At 37.4% G+C, this 20,895-nt stretch overlaps 1 pseudogene; it reads right to left on the reverse strand.

Moving 5' to 3' along the window:
• Positions 1-16,973, reverse strand: part of LOC138057183 (uncharacterized) — a 43,031-nt pseudogene extending 26,058 nt beyond the window's left edge.
• Between the last annotated feature and the right edge of the window lie 3,922 nt (positions 16,974-20,895).

The raw sequence follows: 20,895 nt of genomic DNA on the forward strand, positions 1-20,895 counted from the left end.
AAGCTTAATTGATACGTACGACGCAGACACAAGAAATGGAAAATTTTTCATTTTCTTGCGTTTCCACTTCTTACGTTTGAACCAGTGTAACGCAAATGCAAGGTGATAAATACTCGTTCCATGCCTCTAGGGTTGACTTTGTCAGCTTGGGATACTCAATTGCGCGTGCGTATTTCCATGTGCTTGCGTTCGCATTTGCATCGTACTTGTGAACCAGACAGGCTTAAGAAGATTATTATATGAAAAAATGGTTCAAATTGTGTTGGATCTGGAAAAGAGGGAGTTTAAGAAACGACGACGGCTATGGCTATGGCTATGGATACGAAAACGCCACAAAACAGTAATATGATTGGTTAAAAGAAGAAAAAGAATCGTGCTGCACGTGTGGCACGCATTTCATTACTACACTTTGCATAAAAACAACGTGAAATCCCCCAATTTGAGGTTTTAACGACAACGTGAGTGTACAAATGCGAATCTTTCATTCCATATTTTTAATCTGAAACTGCTCGTATAAATTCAATTTTAGGATAATTCGCCCACATTGTACGAAGTGAACGAAATTAAATAACCGCGAAAGACTTAAGATTGTGCAAAGTTACATTTTAAAGTGACGTTTTCGTCGCTGTTGCCGCTTGTAGATCTAAAAACCACACAGGAAGGAAGCTACCCACAATGGCAACTGAAGGAAAAGGAAAGGAAAGGAAAGAACTTTATTTAAGTGTCTAATTTTCTAGCGCAGTAGAGCACTAATCGGGGACACTGTAAATTGAAATTAACAAGTTAACGCAAATGAAATCAAATTTTGATTTTTGAGGAGAGGAGAAAACCGGAATACCCGGAGAAAAACCTCTCGGTGCAGAGCAGAGAACCGACAAACTCAACATACATATGACGCCGAGTCTGGGAATCGAACCCGGGCCACATTGGGAGGCGAGTGCTCTCACCACTGCGCCATCCCTGCACTCCCTGCCCTGCAAGTAAGGATTTTAAATTAAGAATTCTCTCGTGTAATTATCTTCTCAAGCCTTTTATCCGGATTCACATACAAATCCTTCTATTTTTGTCCGCAATGTTGGCTTCCCTCACACTGAGCTTGGGGCGTCTGTGATATCATCAGCCAGTAATTCAAGAAGACATTAGGTACATTTTGAACACTAGCCTTCAAGGAAACGTCAAAAGAATCCCTTATTCATGTTCGAGGCAAGGAAAATTAGAGTGTTTTTAATGTGTCAGAAAGTGTCAAAAGGAATTTTGTGATTGTTATGGTTTGTATTGTCACGCTTGGTGCCGTTGTTTTCCTATGCTTACTGCCAGTTGCTTCCATTTTCCCTGTGATTAGCCAATTTAACTTCCTGCATCTGCTGCTGAGATTGAATGAACTACTTTGCTCTGTGTTTTAGGGCAACACATTGAAAACCACTTTAAAATGTTTGGTGTTACTTTTCAGTATCAGCACAAATGGCAGGCCAGTTCCCTAAGATCTGCCAGACTGCGCCTAGCATCATCATTTATCTCAAAAGGCCTCGCTTCACGTTTTACAAAAGTTGCTTTGTAATCTTCACGATATAAATTACCCTCAATTGAATGATATCTTTGAATATAACTACTTTCATTTCCTCTTTTAAATTTCCCTATAGAAACAAGAATTATTTTTTTAACTTTACAGGAAACTAAAAGATTCCTGAGTGCTTCAAATGTTTGTGCATTTGTCAAGTAGTCGTCAAATACACAAACAACTCTACCCTTCAACTTATCCTTGTACGCCTCAGTCACATGTATAGATTTGAAGTGTTTCTGGGTATAACCATCCTCCTGTCTTTCAGTTGCCTTCTCATACCTGGATTTTTGGGTTGACTTGTGCCTCTTGAAAATTGCATCAGGTTTCCTACCATTCATCATATAGCGAACACGTTCCTTCAAGTCTTCCAATATTTCATTAGGCTTCTGGGAAGAAGATGGGGCAACTGCCCAGTCTTGCACCTCCCGGAGATCTTTGTCATGTGCAATAGCTGATAAAGAATTTGTAATGCACCTGTCAGTGGTTTCCCCCCGGGGTGGGGTGAGTCGGGGGAGGGAAGTTTCATGCATACATAAGAAGTTTGACAAAACTGCTTTCCCTTAGTTTTCAGTGAAGAATTTGACAAGTTTATGTAACTTGCCCTGGGTCAGGAACATTGTCTAATTTGGTGATAGGTACATTTGAAATACAAATAATTAATTATTTTACATAAAATGAGTTAGCCAGAGGTTTTGCTCTATTTTTGAACTTAATAGTACCTTCATTTTTTGTGCCACCTCACAATAGTATTATTAACACTGATTTTGCCAGTCATGCACTGTTAACTGCTGAAAAATTGGATATGATGTGATGAAACAATCACACAATATGAAAAAAAAGTATTGCTATGACATGTTTATGCATCAATGGCCGTATTTATACTAGAGGACGTCTAAGTGCGACTAACATAAACACGGGACGCACTTAACTTCGACGGCTAGAAATCAAATTCACAATTTTCTTCAAAAGATACTGAAATTTAATCACCAAAGAGACTGTGTGCATTTCATTGCTAAGTGCGTCCCAGTTTAGTGCGTCTCGTCTTTACACTAGACGGCTTAGACGTCTGAGACGACTAAGCGTCTGTTAAGTGCGTCGTTTAGACGCACTTAACTTGAGACGTTTAATTCGTCTGACGTTTAATGCGTCCACCTTATTTCCCGTATTTATACTAGTCCTCTAGTATAAATACGGCCAATTTTAAAAGTTATTGAAAGGTTGTACATGTATGTATTGGCACTTAACACAATTTTTGTATATGATATGTCAATAATTATTATTAAATCAAATCAGGGCCAAATTTCAACCAGTTAAAGACCACTTTTTAAATACCTTCTGCAAAGAACTATCTTACATTTCCACAAAAAAAGTAAGCAAAAATAATGAAAACAAACCAAATAATTTTTGGTCATGAAAAAAAAAGTCGCTTGCAATGGTTTTGTGCAGTACTACCCTTTAACTGGAAGGGATTGTGTTTCAATTTTTCAAATGACAAATCATAAGCTTGAGAGTGGACTAGAAATTTCACCCTCCAGACGTTCCATTTTCAAACACAACCGCAAGAACTATCATATAAATGGAATACTTGTTAATGTCAAACCAGTTCCCATTGCTTCATACAATAACGTTAATACTGCTTAAAACTGCAAATTACATGTAATTGCGATGATCATTAATTATAATTCTTAATTTACTCACGCAGTTAATATACATGTAAATGTACAGTAGTGTTGTTTATCAATATTTTTAGTGCAAATCATTCCTGGATTAAGCCACTGGGGGTTGCATTTATTTGCAAGGGTATTATTATACAGTAGAAGGGGTTTTGTGCTTCAAATTCTTAAGACAGAGGAGTACAGGACTGCTATTTGAAGGGATTAATGTTTTAGAAATTTGAGGGCTCAGTGGGTATACAGCTCTTCAAAACCCATTTTCAATTTGATAGCAATGCATGAAGTGCAGTCAAACAATAAAAACGGGTTGAAGTGAACAGGAGAGGTATCATTATCTGCCGGCTTTTTCTGTCCCTTAAGCCTCCCTTTGAAGCTGAGTTCTAAGTTACTGAAACTGTTGTATTATCACCACAAAAAAGATTCATAGTAAGATTTTACTCATCATTACCTGCCATCAGATGACACAATAGTGCCTCCTTGACCCAGGGATTTCAGCTCCATCTTTCAAGACGGCCTGAAACGCTTCAGCCATTTCTCTTTCATCTTCACTGACTGAACTATATGTGTTTGCACAACAGAGGGAAACCACTTTCGTTGGTACTGGATCAACAAATGAGCAAGAATAATACCAACTTGTCTGGTTGACTACTATGTTGAGTATTGCTCTCATCTTCTTAGGTGTAGGTGCTGGCACACCATACCGGCGCACCTTCTCTTCAGCATCTTCTACCCAAAGGGCAGCAAGGAGAAATCATCTTGTGGTTGCTGCCACTTCCAGATCCTTATCCACAGCACCACAGATAATAACTACATCACCTGCCTGCCATCTTTCCATGATAAATTTTCTCAAATCTTCCCCTCGGCGTTGGAAGGTAATGCTGCAAATAAAATACACCAAATACGCGTAAGCTTACCGGATAAAGTTTTCAGAAATTCCATTGTTTACCCACAACTTCAAAAATTGATTGCTGATCGAAGCCTTTTCCCGTGGTTCACTTGTAATAATAATAATAATAATAATAATAATAATAAGAAGAAGAAGAAGAAGAAGAAGAAGAAGAAGATCTGTTGAAAAGATCACTGTCCCTATTCTCAATATTACATCAGATATCAAAATCATCTTATTTGTACATGTATAACCAAAATGATAAGCTCGCCAAAAAAAGGTGTCAATCCGATCTAAATATTTGCCTTGATAGACAGAGCCCCGCACTTCTAATCCATATAGAAATAATGGCATCATCAAAGAGTCGAAAAGTTTACTAAGCTGATCTACCCATAGTACTTGCATGCTCTAAGAATATACAGTCGACTACCAGCTCTAGAAAGAAAACTGTCAATATGAAGATCCCAAAAATCTCAGCCACTCTTTCTGCTAAATCGTAACCTGCGATCGCGCATACTTTTCTTTAGACAGGACACGAAAAGGTAGACCTTATACAATTTCCTAACAAGTCATCTGCTACTCCTGTCTGCTTTAGCTTGACTTTTTTGATTAGTAATTTTTGCTGTTGTTCTAAACTGAAGAGTGAGGGTGTAAAGATGATCAGTCAAACAGAAAATGTTCTGAAAGATATTACTGTGCATGTAATTTCAGTTTAAGTTGTTGATTAAAATTGTTGGTTATTGTTTGCAAGGCTTGTTTGTTTATTGCTGTCAGCTCAGAGGTGTTTGATCACCGAAACTGTATGCACTAATGATGATTAATTTTGTACTTCATACACTATGTTGCTTTCTGGGGTTAGAAACAGGAGATCCGCTTTTAGGCTTTGCTAAATCTACATGTATGTATTACGATTGACCATCTACGGCATCCGTTTATTGGTTGCATGACTTAGGGCTAATTGTGGACTCGAGTATCACATTTTAGTGGTTACAACCAAAGGATTAACAGACTGAGTTTCTTGTTATTCAAAAGACCTTCCTTCAGTTTCTTTGACAATAAGTAAGCATCAACGAATGTCACTGGTTTTTTTTCTGTCACACAACATTCAAGTGTATCATCGTGTTGTGTCTGTTTAAATTAAACCATGTATGAGACAACATCCAGCACCCAAATCTCTGACTAGTTGTAAGTTTTCACGGGGTTTTCCCCCGTAATTTCCACTGTTTACAAGGGGTCTTAGTTTTCGTAGACCCTAGTCTTTTCATACATGTAGTACAAAAGCTAAGACCCGGTCTTAGTTTTCGTAGTAATAAAACTGCAATCCCAGGGTCATAGGTCTTAGTTTCCGTAACACCCGACATGTTGGTATTGATCCAAACAACAATCTTGTGTTACACGTGTAAACCAAAACGAGCAAATGTTATCAGTGATCAGTTTAGTAATACCATTGTAAGCAGTGATTATTGCCTTTGATCAAAACAGATTAAAAGATGATTTTAAAAGTACTTTTAACATTTTTTCTTTGGAAAAATAGAAAATCACCCTTACAGTACATGTATGTTGCTCTAATTCCAGGATGGCTATAATTCTGAACAATTCAAATTTCATGTTCTGTGAACATTCATGGTTGACTACAATAATCAGGTGAATCATTGGTTAATTTACTTTCATTAAACCACTTTTCTGGAATACCATTGCAAACAAAAGGCTTCTCTAATTTATGCTTTCGTGTTTTTGATAGCTAACATTTAAGCTTAGACTTAGGTATTTCCAATAAAGGGACCATGAAAAAGTACAGTACAAGCTTGACTATGACTTGAATACAATATAATAAAGTGTATACAAATACACTATACAAAGACAAATACAAAATATGCAACTGCAAGAAAGTGAATTCAATGAAGTGAAAATTACTTTTGACAGTACAGACTGACAAATTTTCATTCTTCGCATCAATAATTCAGATAGCTACATTAGAAAAGATCTGTCGTGGATTATACTCACCCTTAACTCCACCCCTGCCCTTGTCCTCCCCCTCCCCCTCACCCCCACACCCTTGCCCTCATTTTAGCAATGCCACCAATATGGTGGCCTGAAATAATGAAAAACATCTGACATCTGAAACTTGGTTTGCAATGAAAGTGCTTCAGTTCTTTTCAGCATATATATAAACTTGTCTTTTACTGCTTGTAAATTGCTTAATTTTCTAAAAATCACAAGAAGAGACCTGGAAAACTGGTACATGTAAAACAGTTCACTGCTAAATAATGTAATATTCTCTCTGGTGTTGATTAAAAAATTGAAAAAACGCGATCTGTGATCCACTTTATTTAGCCAAGCTAACTCAGCATAACTGCATTTGCAAACAAAAACACAAGAAATTTCCATAAAAGAAGACTTTCATTTTATGCAAAGATTGAAATGCTGCAACATCAATGGCTTCTGAAACACTAAGTAAACCAGCATATCGGTATTTATACTTAACACCATTTATTCCAAAGGCAAAATAAGAAAATTGTCATATTTTAAGGATGTATGGTAATCAAGATTAAGTTACATTGTTCAATCATGTGGAAAAAACACCAGGTCAACTTGAGCATGAATGAGCGACTCAAATATTGTGTGAAAAGGAATTTTTTTGGCTAGGCGTCAGTAACACTGACAAAACCAAATTTTTGGCTTCTAATGCCACAGAATTATTTATCTAGTGTTATGAGGATCAGAATTACTTCTAGTTTATCTGTCATGCAATTCCAGACTTTTCTAGACTTATCTTACAATCTGTAATATTCCAGAACTCTCTTTGATGTGACTCAGCAGTTTCCACAAATAGTACACCTTGTAATTTATTATAAATAGCAACAGAACTTTCTAGATGCTTAGAGTAAAAGTATAAAAGCAGGCTTGTAAGTAATAGAAAAAACTCTGTTGCCAGAGGGCTTAACCTCGTGGCCAGCTGTGATTGAACTTCTGCTATGAATGCGATACTGTGAGGAAGTTATAATCAACTGCGATAACTATGGACTAATGGTGGAGATATAACCTTAGATCTTGCTACATGTACATGATTCCGGAGAGCAGAAAGAGATGATAGCTAAAAAGGGAAGACGACAACGAGTTCAGAGTTCATTATGAAGTCTTCCGTAAAAGTTTGCACACACCGAGAATCCAGTGAATCAAGAAAGTCAAGAATTGTTGTCTACAGTCGGTGGAACTTGGAGTTCGAAGTTGATCAAGATCAATACCTGTATGACCATGAAAGACAGTAAGCCTGCTTTCCCAACTGCTTAACTTAATCTTTAACTGAGGTAACAGTGTAAAACTAATTAAATGATAGTGAAAAAGGGTAACCGCCCGTTGTCACACTTTTGGTGTGTGGCTTATATCGTACTCCGGAGTTCTTTTCACTTATGCCTTGGTCGTGGACATCTCTTGGTTATTACAGCACGTAACACTACATGTACAGACAAGAATGCCCGGCGGGGTGATCAGTAATTTTTCTCAGTCGCCCCATGCCAAAATTAATGTCTTATGGCCGTTAAAGCACAGCCTTGGTTACCCTGTGGACCAACCACAAGCCTTTGGGGATGACCTTTGGTAAGCCTCTTGCTGCTGCCCCAAAGCACCTACAGTGTCTTATGATGACATTAATGCAGTACAATGTCATCATCGAGTACAGGCCTGGCCCCGAGATGTACAGTATTTGGTTGATACACTCTCCAGAGCTTACAGTACCTAACAACAGAAAACCATCCACAAAAGCCAGATCAAGAAGTGGAAATAATCCATTCCGTGAATTTCCTGTCAGTATCCAAGCCACAAATCCAGGAAATCTGTGAAGAAACGGTGAATGACCCAGTTTTGCAGTCCTTGAAAGCAGTGATTCTCACCAGATGGCCAAACCAAAGAGGCAGCCTGCCCACTGATCGAGATACGCCCCTACTTTACGATAAGAGGCGAGTTACATGTAGCTTCTCAAGATGGTATAATTTTCAAGGGCCCAAAGTGTGTCATCCCAATGAGACTGAGCTCAAAGATCAAAGAGAAACTCCACCACTCCCACATTGGCATTCAAGGATGCCTGAGAAGGGCAAGGGAAGTGGTCTACTGGCCCAACATGAACAAAGATCTCCATGAATTTATTTCAACGTGTGAAAGTTGCAACACCTTCCAACCTGCCTAACAGAAAGAACCACTACAAGTACAGTGTCCATGTAACAACAAATTATTCTACAAATCTACTAATAAAAAGTAAATAAAATCAAAGGGAATAAAAATCTAAAAAAAACTTCCAAGTAGTAACATGCATTCCCTGTTAACTAAATTCAAATTTCAGTCATTAATCTTCTCAAAGGTAATTACTTATAATTAATTTAGTCTTCAAAAATGCATTAATTCACGACTCAAACAGTCTATCAATTTGAACAGCGATAACATGTCACATGTATGAACCCTTATACCTGGTAATCTATGATCATTCTGAAAAGCCTGGTGGTGGTTTTGATTTCAGTCCCAGGGGAATGTGGAGCCCAATGTGCAAACAATAATATTCAATAATCACTTCTTCCCAAATGACACGATCTTTAAATTTAGGTCACTGGTGATCTTTATATAAAGGTCTTTGAGGGGTAAAAAAATGCAAGCACTAAAAGAAAGACCTTTTACAACTTAAAATTAGTCAAAAATTTTCTGGTAGAAGAGCGCCACGAAATCAGAGAAATAGAGAAGATTCCTCCAACTGAATTAGACAGCTACTTGAGCCAGTTTGTTTTAGCTGTAAGGACCAAGACTGGAAAAGATTATGAACTGTCATCGCTCCGCGGAATTTTGGCTAATGTCGAACGCCATTTGATTTACGGCAAAACCATCTTCAAAGACAGTGATTTTAAAAAAACAAGACATGCACTGAAGGCAAAACAAAAGGAACTCAAGCGGCATGGACTCGGAAACAGACCAAAAGCCACAACAGCTCTTACGGACGACGAAATCGAGATTCTACTTGACAAAAAGTTGCTTGGATTAGGTTCACCGCAAGCTCTACTAAATACGGTGTGGCTAAACAACATGATTCACTTTGGCCTTCGCGGATGTAAGGAACAAAAAGAATTCCGATGGGGAGATGTCATTTTAAAAACTGACAGTGATGATGAAGAAGATCTGGAGTACTTTGAAGTTTGACAAAGACTCGAACAGGAGAGGATCCACGGAATCAAAGGCCAAACAAGCCACGAATGTATGCCAACAATGATGCCATTTCTGTAGATCGTGATCCCGTGCACGTTTACAAGATGTACAGAGAAAAACGACCACCATCCATGCTAGGACCGGATTTAAGTTTCTATTTGTCTGTAAATTACTTTAAAACAGAAAGTCATGCATCAGTGGAAGGCAAAAACTGGTTCAAAGCACAACCAATGGGAGTGAACAAGTTAAACAATGTCATGAAAGACATGACACAAGCAGCGGGAATTTCAGGCAAAACAAACCACAGTAGAAAAACTTTAGTTCAAAAACTCCAGGACAGTGGAGTTCGTCCCAACCAGATAACTCAAATAACGGGGAATAAAAATGTACAGTCAGTTAACGATTACAGTTCTCTTTGAGAAAAGCAAATGGAAAGTATTTCACATATTCTTTCCTTGACAACCAAAGCCCCTAATAACGTCGCACAGACCGAAAACAACTTGACAGCGCAACCCCTGGCAGAGCATCGAATCGCTTCAACGTCTACCACTTCATCTACACTGTACCTTGGATGTAAATTCCTTCAATGAGAATAGGCTCCAAACAATGTTTCACAGAAATTACATAACAGGAGGCATCTTTAACATTAACTTAGCTCCCCCAAAAAATGAAGTAAAGAGTCCAGAAGTTCGTTGACACGAAGCGTAAGAAAAGGAGACTCATTATTGAAAGTGACAGTAGCCAAGAATCCACAAAATGATGCTATTTTAAGATACGCTTTTGCTGTTATAGAATTTTTCTCTTCTTTATTAGAATTTTGACTTTTTCAAACAGAAAATATAAGTATTATTGTCTTTATTTCTCCTTCATAACTTTATATCCGAGTTTCATACCATTTCTGTGACGGGAATTTTGCAAATTATAGATCACCACTTTTTGCTGTTTTGAAAAATGAACAAAAAAAGTTGTCTTTTATGTGGAAATTTCATCAGTATCTATATAATAATTAAACAGAACATTACATGGCTGCTTGGGGATACGAATTTTATCTTCGAGTGTTGAAAGTATCTCTCACTCGTGAGAGATACTTTCAGCACTCGAAGATAAAATTCGTATCCCCCCCGCGGCCATGTAATATCCTCTATATAAATGATGTGAAACTGCATTCGGAGTCCGACACTGAGTGCAAGGTGATGACTGTAGCGGTCCAATTTGCAAGTCCATTTCTTTGCAAGACTGAGCAATTTAAAATCACTTTACTTAAAGATTATATTAGAATGAACCTCAGTTCACCAGGATTCTACATACATACATACATACATACATACATACATACATACATACATACATACATACATACATACATACATACATACATACATACATACATACATACATACATACATACATACATACATACATACATACATACATACATACTACATACATACATACATACATACATACATACATACATACATACATACATACATACATACATACATACATACATACATACATACATACATACATACATACATACATACATACATACATACATACATACACATATACATACATACATACATACATACATACATACATACATACATACATACATACATACATACATACATACATACATACATACATACATACATACATACATACATACATACATACATACATACATACATACATACATACATACATACATACATACATACATAGTTTATTTGAGCAGGTTACAAAATAGGCAAGACTAAAGTCCTGGGCCCCGTTGTTCGAAAGCCGATTAACTTAATCCAGGATTAGCGAGAACACTGGTTTCATGTTTTCAACTTTTTGGTGAAGGTTTCTTTTGCTTATTTTTGTTTTTCAAGATTGAGTTCTTCTAATGTAAAGTTTTGCCGAATATCAGCATTGAACAGCATTTGGGAGTAGAGAAATAAACTCCATGGTTAATTTTTAATCTGGGATTAGCGTTAATCGGCTTTTGAACAACCGGGCCCTGATGTGGACCTGGAACTACATCTAAGCTAAAATGTATTAATTACCTACTGAGATAATATAAGAATTTCTTACATGATTGGCCTCTGCAGTAGTATTACACATGTACAACTGAAAATCTAAAAATATTTAAAGTCCACTGACCTAAAAAGAAATGCTACAGGAAATGCTACAGTCTTATTTTCCCTAATTAACCTCTTAAAATAACTTAGACTAGTATAGTTTTTAAAGGAATTAGGGAGGAAGTTCCAACACAGGGCAGCTCTGCGCTTAAAAGACGATCTGCCGATCTCAGTCCGTGGCCTGGGAACCTCAATATTTGCAGTCTTCCTAAAATTATATTTAGTCTCAGGTTTAACTATCAAGTTTCTCAGAGGATCAATGGTGGTTCCATTGTAAATATTAAAACTAATAACTATTATTAAAAACTGGATCATTGGATAATGCAATTCGAGAGTTTTGATTGGCTAAGCCATCATGGGTTATGAGCCATTATACCATGATCTACAAACACGGCAAGCATATGCGTGATTTTTTGGCCCTTTTTATTTTTATTGTAATCTAGTTTTCTATATTTTGGGGGCGTTTTTAACAAAACAATTATTCCACTTGTTGGATACGAGATGATTATCATCTCATATCCAACGTGCACGCATGGAATAATTGTTAAATAGTCTCTTGATATAAAAATGAAATTATTGGGTTCCAGAGAGCTGTACTTGTGACATCGGAACTGTGGGTTTCTCTGGGTAAGCCATGGATAATTTTAGTTGCTCTCAGATGAATGCGGTCAATATCATCCAACAAAGATTGAGAACACGAGCCCCACACGACAATACCGTACAAAACACTTGGTAAAATTGTCGTATAATAAATAGTTTGCAGGACTGTCTTTGGCAAGAACTTAATCCGTTTCAAGACAGCGACTTTCTTGCTGAAGGAGTCACAAACATTCTTAGTATGTTCTTGCCATGCATGAAAGCCTGTTGTCGATGGTTAATCCAAGGCATTTACTTGAGGCTTTATATTCAATGGTAGTATCACCATATCGTAGATGTGGCAAAGGGCCAGTAAAGGTCTGGTTGGAGATAATCATGGCTTCTGATTTAGAATCATGGGCTACAAGTCTGTTTGATAAACACCAGGTGTAAACCTGATCCAACATAGATTGTAGCATATGAATGATATCATCAATGTTCTCACCGATAGTGTAGATAGTTGTATTGTCAGCAAATAAATACAGTTCCCCACTCGTTATTGATTCAGCAAGATCGTTAACAAAAATTGAGAATAACTTGGGTCCCAGTATTGACCCTTAGGTACCCCAAACCTGACTATTGTGGACTCTGACTTGTTTCCTGAAATTTGAACGAACTGTTGATGCATTGACATGTAGTCAGCGAGACAGGAAAGCAAATTGCCTGAGATACATGTAAGTGTACCAATGGCTTTTAGCTTTTCTAGTAAAATTGTATGGTTTACAGTGTCAAATGCTTTCTGGAAGTCTATGAAGAGAACACCGACTTTAAGACCATTATCCAGGGCACTTCTCCATGTTTCTGTTAGGTGAAGTAACAGGCTTTCTGTAGAGTAGTTCTTTTGAAATCCCCACTGCCTGGGACTTAACAAGCCATGTGTTTCCAGGTGGCTGTTTAAGGTGTCACAAACAACATTCTAAGATCTTTCCTGGGATACGGAGAAGGGATATAGGTCTGTAGTTGTTGACATCAGTTGGCGAACCTTTCTTAAAAATGGGATTAACACGTGACAATTTCCAGGTTGATGGAAAAGATGAGTCATTCACACTCTTATTAAAGACCGGGAAGAGACTGTAAGTAGCAGAGTCACCAATCAGGGACAAGTCCCTCGGCGATACATTGTCGGGACCGGTAGCCTTCTTGGGGTTAGCAGCTTTCTTAATCCTATCCTTTATTAGATCCCAGCAAAAATCAACATTCTCTATGGTTGGAGTAATTCTGTTGATGAAGCTGTTTAGAGTTGATGAGTCCAGGGAATCAAGTTGCTTAGTTAAGTTTTCGCTAATATTGATAAAAAAGCCATTGAAATACTCAGCTTTAGTTAGATTGTGGGTTATTATCTCCTCATTAGGACCAGAAATTGGACCAATGTTCTTGGCTTTGTGCTTTCTCAAGACTTGATTAGCCAGGCTCCAAAATTCTCAAATACAACTGACCACAAAATTAATACACAAAACACTTTCCTTCACTTTGTTAAATGTATGTCCTTTATATTCAATCCTCGTTTAAGCTGTTTCACCGCCAAAGGGCTGCTTGGTTGAAATGTTGCCTTAAATAGCTAAAATTACAGAAGCTTATATCAGTGTTCCTGGATCTTGGAAAAAAAACCAAAAGTAGTAACCATTGGAGAAAGAAGTAACATCTTTCATCATATTCAAAGTTGATTCGAAGGTAAGGTCAAGGGTAAAATTTATGAGAGTGGATTAAAAATGTGGCTTACGTTTTTCAGTTTCCATTTCCATGGACTGGATGCAACAGAAATTTGTGATTATTGATTTCAATATCAATCAACAAATATTGAGTACTTGTGTTTTATCAATTGATCAATTATTAGCTTTTCGATGATTGATTTCCATCGATTAGATATGCCCTGTATAAATGTTGTTTGGTTTTACCCCGGAAGACTCTGATTATCAAATTCCCTGCCCCCCACCCCCCTGATTATGAAATCCTCCCCCCCGACCGAACGACAAAAGTGTCAAATGCCCGGGGTAGGCCCAGGGGGATGTTGAAGTTTCCATTTGACCGATACATTGTAAACATTTTTAGGAAATAAGAGTACTTGAATACATCACCACTTGCATGTTCAACATAATACTTAGGGTGCGTTCGATTGACCGTATTCCGGAATAAGAATACGTGGAGTGATGGATTCAAAACGGTATGTCTGGCGTTTTGAAGCAACAAGGTACGTGATAAAGATATGTTTAAAATAGCATTTTAGCAGGTGTTTGACAATTTTAATGTGAATCTCCGTAAAAACGAAGAATTTCTAACTTTTATTCCATGTATTCCTATTCCGAAATACGGTCAATCGAACGCACCTTTAGGCCGCGTGGCGCGAGTCGACTCTGGGACGGATATCAAACATAAAACTCGCAAGTGGCCGTAATAAACCTACCCTTCAGGAAATTTTCTCAGCATTTCTTTTGTAGGATTCTGATGTGACGTATAGTGTAATTCAAAGTTTCCGTTTGTTGACAGTGCCTCAATTTCTTTGTTCATTTGCTGTTGAAGTTCTTCACTTGATAAATCCAGGCACTTGCGACTAAAGATTAACACGTGCTTTCCCACGAATGCTTCTGCCATCGTAAAAGTTTCTACTGAAACAATACCGTTTAAAACAGAATATTTTTGAGAGAAAAATTGTAAATTCCTCGGGGAAACGAATTCAACTCCCTTTCGTAAGAGAAAACAAAGAGAAGACTTGCGCACGAGCGAAACACGAGTGGTGTGGAGTGAGCTCTTGGGGTGTCATCGGCTTCAGTTTTACACGAAGTATTACCCTAACTGCTGCCGTTAACAACATGGCGGGCATACAACAGTGTTGGAGTTATGATAATTTTGATCTTGATGACGATGTTTTCGTTTCTCTTGAAGAAGCCATAAGAAAACAAGAAGAAAACTACTTCGGTAACCCGAAGCATTACATGCTATTTTCTGGAGCTGCAATGGAAAGTGATACCTATTGGCAAAAATTTGGCGCCAAATACGGGGTTCGCGTGAAGGCATTTTCCTTCAACACTCATGGCAGGAATGCTTGTGGTAGAGTTGTTCTGTCCGATGAACAATTACAACAGGCTGATGACTTCTTACACATGGCAAACAAAACTTTAAAACGACGTTTTCCGACTGGGAAACCCAACGTAAATAATTTACTTCGAAGGAACTGGCACTAAATCAAGGATACCAGTGCAGTGTTTGCAATTGGAAAAATTAGCGTCCACGGGAATATAGTTGAGGGCGGCACTGGGTGGGCTGTGCAGATGGCTGTGGACGCCAGGAAACCCGTTTACGTGTTTGACATTGTCAGCAGTGGGTGGAAAATATATGACTATGGCAAGAAGAAGTTTTCAATTTTTAAGACTGTTCCGAGACTGTCCTTAAATTTTACTGGAATTGGCACAAGAGCATTGCCTGAGAATGGGAAAGCTGCTATTGAAAAAGTATTCCAAGAAACGTTTGGGAAATCGCCAAGATAGGAGTTACAAATTATATAGTGTTACCTACTTGTAATAATGTATTTTACCCCTCACTTACAATTACACTGATATGAGTGTGCCAATAAACAAGTTTATTTTGCAGGTCAAATCACAGGTCATTGTTTTTCCAGTTTGTAACCAACCCTTATGCGTTTGTAGTTCTAACATGAGGACTAAAAGCTATATTGAAATAAAGTTTAGGCCAAAGATTAGCATTAGGAAAGTGTTAGCCTAGGGTTCTTTTAGTATTGGCGAAACAATACTTGTGATTGGACATGTGAAATACACTTACTTTTGATTCTAGAAGACAGTTATAGGGTAGTGTCTACTTAGATCCCCAAGTGCTCTCCTTCCACTTCACCCACTAGATCTGAATAACATTGCTTCTTGCAAATCCAGCATAGCTAATGCCCTGAAACTTCTCTTTCACAATACTCTTATCATTCTGTAAATGAAAATGTGATTGAGGGGAAAACTTGGAATGCCACTCCATGGAGTACCCTAAAAATAGGTCAGAAGTAAGAAAAAAATGCACAAATCATTTTTGGAAGTTTAATGTCCTTTAACTGTACATACCTTGAATGAGTTCAAACTTCCACTGGTGCTGGTCTTGTAGTGGACAGCCGCCATTTTGTAAAAAGATATTAATCATTCTGCTTGCCACTTCCCAGAAAAGTAAATGTGCTTTGTCAAACATTAGACATGAAAGGAGAGAGACAGGTTTTAAAATGACTGAAATTTTTGCTTCACAAATTGGGCAACCTTTTTTTGGAAGTTCAACTTTGAAAAATATTTTTTTTTACTCCTTAACAAGTTTTAGGGATTCTCCATTTGGTTACTCCTTAGTGTGGTACTCCGTGCTTTATCCTCAACCTGAAGATGTTCCCCTTTATCAATTTCTAACTTCTGGTAGAATGCTTCCACTTAAAAAATCTGCTTAAAAAATCACAAACCCTTAATGGTGTTTTGTTGATATTTTGTAATTTGTATGTATACTTATGATTGCGGGTAAGTGATTTTTATGCATTAAACAAGGTTCTGATCACTTTCAATAAATTCATATTCTTTTATGTGTAAAAGCTATCCATTTAGAACCTGAGGATGGCTCTATTTTTCTTCATTTTTTACTGCTGATCAACACAACATATATTGATTTGATAAACTGGAATTAACAAATAGTGAATTAAAATGGTGGTCTTCCCCTTTTTAGAGACTGGAGGAGGAACCGGGTAAAAGAAAAACGCAAATCAGTTGTAAATTTGGACCAGCAATTATCCAAAATCGAAACACTAAAGATACAATTGAAAGTGCTTTTTATGATGAAGATTACAATGAAATTGATCAATAAATTGGAACATATTGATATAAGGGGTGATGTACAACATGTTGGGTGATGAGGTGATATTCATTCCACAAGAATCATTAGTTCAGACCAGAATCATCTGAGGAGCTTCTTGAATCAAATTTGTGGAGCAGGGCTGGTGCAGTGGTTGGTCGCTCACTTCCCACCATTGTGGCCTAGGTTCAATTTCTAGACTCGGTGTTGTGTGGGTTGAGTAATTTGTAGGTTCTCTACCCTACTGCAAGGGGTTTTTCTCCAGGTACTCTGGTTTTCCCCTCTCCTCAAAAACCAATGTTTGATTAATTTAATTTGCATTGATTTGAGTTGATTTACAGGGTACTCAATTAATGTGCCCTGTGCAGTGCTAGAAGACTAGACACTTCAGAGGAGGAAGATGCCAGGATTAAAAATACTTGATTTATTAGAGAAAGAGGAGGTGGTGATCGAAGACAAAACTAAAACACCATTAATTAACCCTTTGACGTCCAAACCGGTCTAAACCAGCCAGACTTAGTATTTTACTCTGTCTAAGGCCAGAGGATTTTACTCGTCAATGGGGAACCCCTGGGAGTCAATGGGTAAAGCTCCTGTCCTCTTAAGTTGATTAAGAAAAAGAAGAGAAAAAAAGAAACTGATCAAGATTATTGGAGAAACTTATCAGTCACATGCGCCCCTCAACAACTTTTATGTTCATTTTTCTACACTAACTTTGGGTGGACTTCAATCAAATGTTTCCCTGATGAATTGGACTTCTGCCAGGTGAACATGACTATTGTTATGGAAACAATTGATTGACATCGATCCAAATTAAGTTTCAAAAAAGTTGAGGGGCGTGTGTGTGACTGATAACTGCTGTAAACCACAAACACTTTCCTTTGGTTTCTCTCCTTTGATTACAAAAAGGGTACAAATAATTAAACCAAAGGATAACAAGATTATAAAATATTAGAATACTTTTACCAAAAACTACCAACTTCTTTTTCAAGTGAAAGAAAATCTAAACTAATTCGTGAAAGTAAGATCCGCTTGTCCTGAAAAGCTGCTCTTTAAACATGTTTTCAAGACCAGTAAAAAGACAAGGATTTCAAAGATTCATGACTTAAGATGTTTTCCTTCTGGTGTTAGTAAGGGATTTATGTCACTCAAAATACGTCCGAAAAGGTTCAGGACTTTAGAGAAACGGCTCCTTGTCCTCCCAGATACGAAATTTCTAACTTAATGTGGCTTACTACAGTTTTCCGACTCTGGAAAAGGATCAAGATTTTAAATTCTGTAAAATAGAAGCAACAGCATGTCTCTTCTGAAGTGTTAGTCTCTGTAATTGATGTAAAATGTAATTTTACCTGACAAATAATTGCATATGAGGGAAAAATACGAATTATTTAACAATTATTCGCCAAAGGCGAAGTAATTCTCGGTGAATATTCACCTCGACTTCGTCTCGGTGAATATTCACCGATAATTACTGAGCCTGAGGCGACTAATTGTTTTAGTATAAATACACAGGTGATTATTTCAAAAAAGAGAAAAAAAACATTTGAACGCGAAAATCATCTTCATTTACAGTGGCAAAACGACTACTGGCAGCCATTTTGTCCGTCGAGGTGATTATCGGCTGATAATCCGAGATAGCGAGCCAATGAGAGCGCGCGATTTTGTATAATCACCTGTGTACGTACTCCTGTGTATTTACACTAAAAATCATTATAGTGACCGAGCTCTTGGAGGTGGTCTGGAAGACCGTTAAACTAGCTGTGTGACCGCACCTTAGGATTTCCTGAGAAAGAAAAAATAATCAAGTATAGAAAAAAAAAGTTAAATCTGTCTCACAGGTTTTTCCCAAATGGCAAAAATGCCGATTTTCGTCTAGTTTGATAATAACTGAAAACTGTCCGATAGATTTTTTTTTTAAATGTTGGCGTTTTCGTCTTCCTATTGTTTACTAATTCCCAAAATTTTAACCCTGGTCGTACGGCTAGGTTCTAATAAGTGGAATGATCGCTTTCACTGAGACCTACAAACTCCGCAGTTCAAATTTTTATGAAAATTTTGTACGCTGTATATCGTAAGTGCCAAAAGCTGCCATGCCAACTTAATAATTCTGTCAAGGAAACTTTAATTTAAATATGTACTGCATGTCAATAGTTTTAAAATTTGTCAGTGCGGTAATGGAAAACTGTGAAGAGGTGACCGTCTGATTAATTAAATTAATTTCCTTACTCATATGCCGCTAAACATGAATATGCCCGTGGAGGGAACAGGTGAAAATAGCCATTATATGCAAGGCTGCTGCCTAAGAAAATTTTAAAGGGGCCGTCAGAGCTAAACGCTGAGAACTTAGGAGCCCAACATATGAAGTGAAAGGTGTTGCTGTGAAAAATTTAAGGCGCCCAGAGCTATTCTTTGGGAGCCCCAGGCTACCGGGGTCCTGTTAGGCAACAGCCTTGATATGACTTGTCAAGACAAAGAAGAAACAATTACAGTTCGTGACAATTCAGAACGGTTTAAACAGAAAAGCGCGCAAAAAGAGACCATGAGGAGCTTAACTTGGGTCAGGAATGTGGGTCCCCGCTGTTTAGGTAAAAGAAAAATTTCCAAAATCTCAGTGGGAGTTGTAACAAGACTCACACTAAAAAGGCAGAGCGAGAGACAAAGGGAGAGAGAGGTGTTACTCTCGACACATTTGTTGGGCCGACTTCGTCATAAAGTTTTAATGACGACAAATAACTCAAATTACTTTAAATTAATTTTGAGTGATGTGTCAAAATAGTCCAGAGGCACAGTAAATCAATCTGAAATATTTTCTAAAACACGGTTTACAACGGCCAGCATCATGCAATTAAAAAATGGAAAATTATTTCTTTATTCTCTTTATTTCAAATTAATTTAAACACAGGCAAATTTATATCTTAACTGTCAGGCTACCGAGATGCAACTTGTTTTGCCCGGCATACACTTTTCTCAACAGCAACGGTGAATTGGTTCTTTTCTGTTTTGAAAGCAATCCATTTTTAAGTTTTATACTTATGGAACTCGATAACTGAGGAATAAAACCCAACAGCTATCACACCTTCGAACATCTGCTTCCCTAATTCTCCGGTTAAACATGAAACGCGTTAGTGATGTATTGGTGTATTTGTTAATTTAAACACAGGCAAATTATTTCTTAACTTTCAGGCTACCGAGATGCAACTTGTTTTGCCTGGCATACACTTTTCTCAACAGCAACTGTGAATTGGTTCTTTTCTGATTTTAAAGCAATCCATTTTTAAGTTTTATACTTATGGAACTCGATAACTGAGGAATAAAACTCAACAGCTATCACACCTTCGAACATCTGCTTCCCTAATTCTCCGGTTAAACATGAAACGCGTTAGTGATGTATTGGTGTATTTGTTAATTTAAACACAGGCAAATTATTTCTTAACTTTCAGGCTACCGAGATGCAACTTGCTTTGCCTGGCATACACTTTTCTAAACAGCAACGGTGAATTGGTTCTTTTCTGATTTTAAAGCAATCCATTTTTAAGTTTTATACTTATGGAACTCGATAACTTAGGAATAAAACTCAACAGCTATGACACCTTCGAACATCTGCTTCGCCAATTCTCCGGTTAAACATGAAACGTTAGTGATGTATTGGTATATTTGTTAATTTAAACACAGGCAAATTATTTTGTCAGTTAACTTTCAGGCTACCGAGATGCAACTTGTTTTGCCTGGCATACACTTTTCTCAACAGCAACGGTGAATTGGTTTTTTTATGATTTTATTTAGCAATCCATTTTTAAGTTTTATACTTATGGAACTCGATAACTGAGGAATAAAACTCAACAGCTATTACACCTTCGAACATCTGCTTCCCTAATTCTCCGGTTAAACATGAAACGTTAGTGATGTATTGGTGTATTTGTTAATTTAAACACAGGCAAATTATTTTGTCAGTTAACTTTCAGGCTACCGAGATGCAACTTGTTTTGCCTGGCATACACTTTTCTC

This window comes from Montipora capricornis, chromosome 7 (assembly GCF_036669925.1).
Source record: "Montipora capricornis isolate CH-2021 chromosome 7, ASM3666992v2, whole genome shotgun sequence".
NCBI lineage: Eukaryota > Metazoa > Cnidaria > Anthozoa > Scleractinia > Acroporidae > Montipora > Montipora capricornis.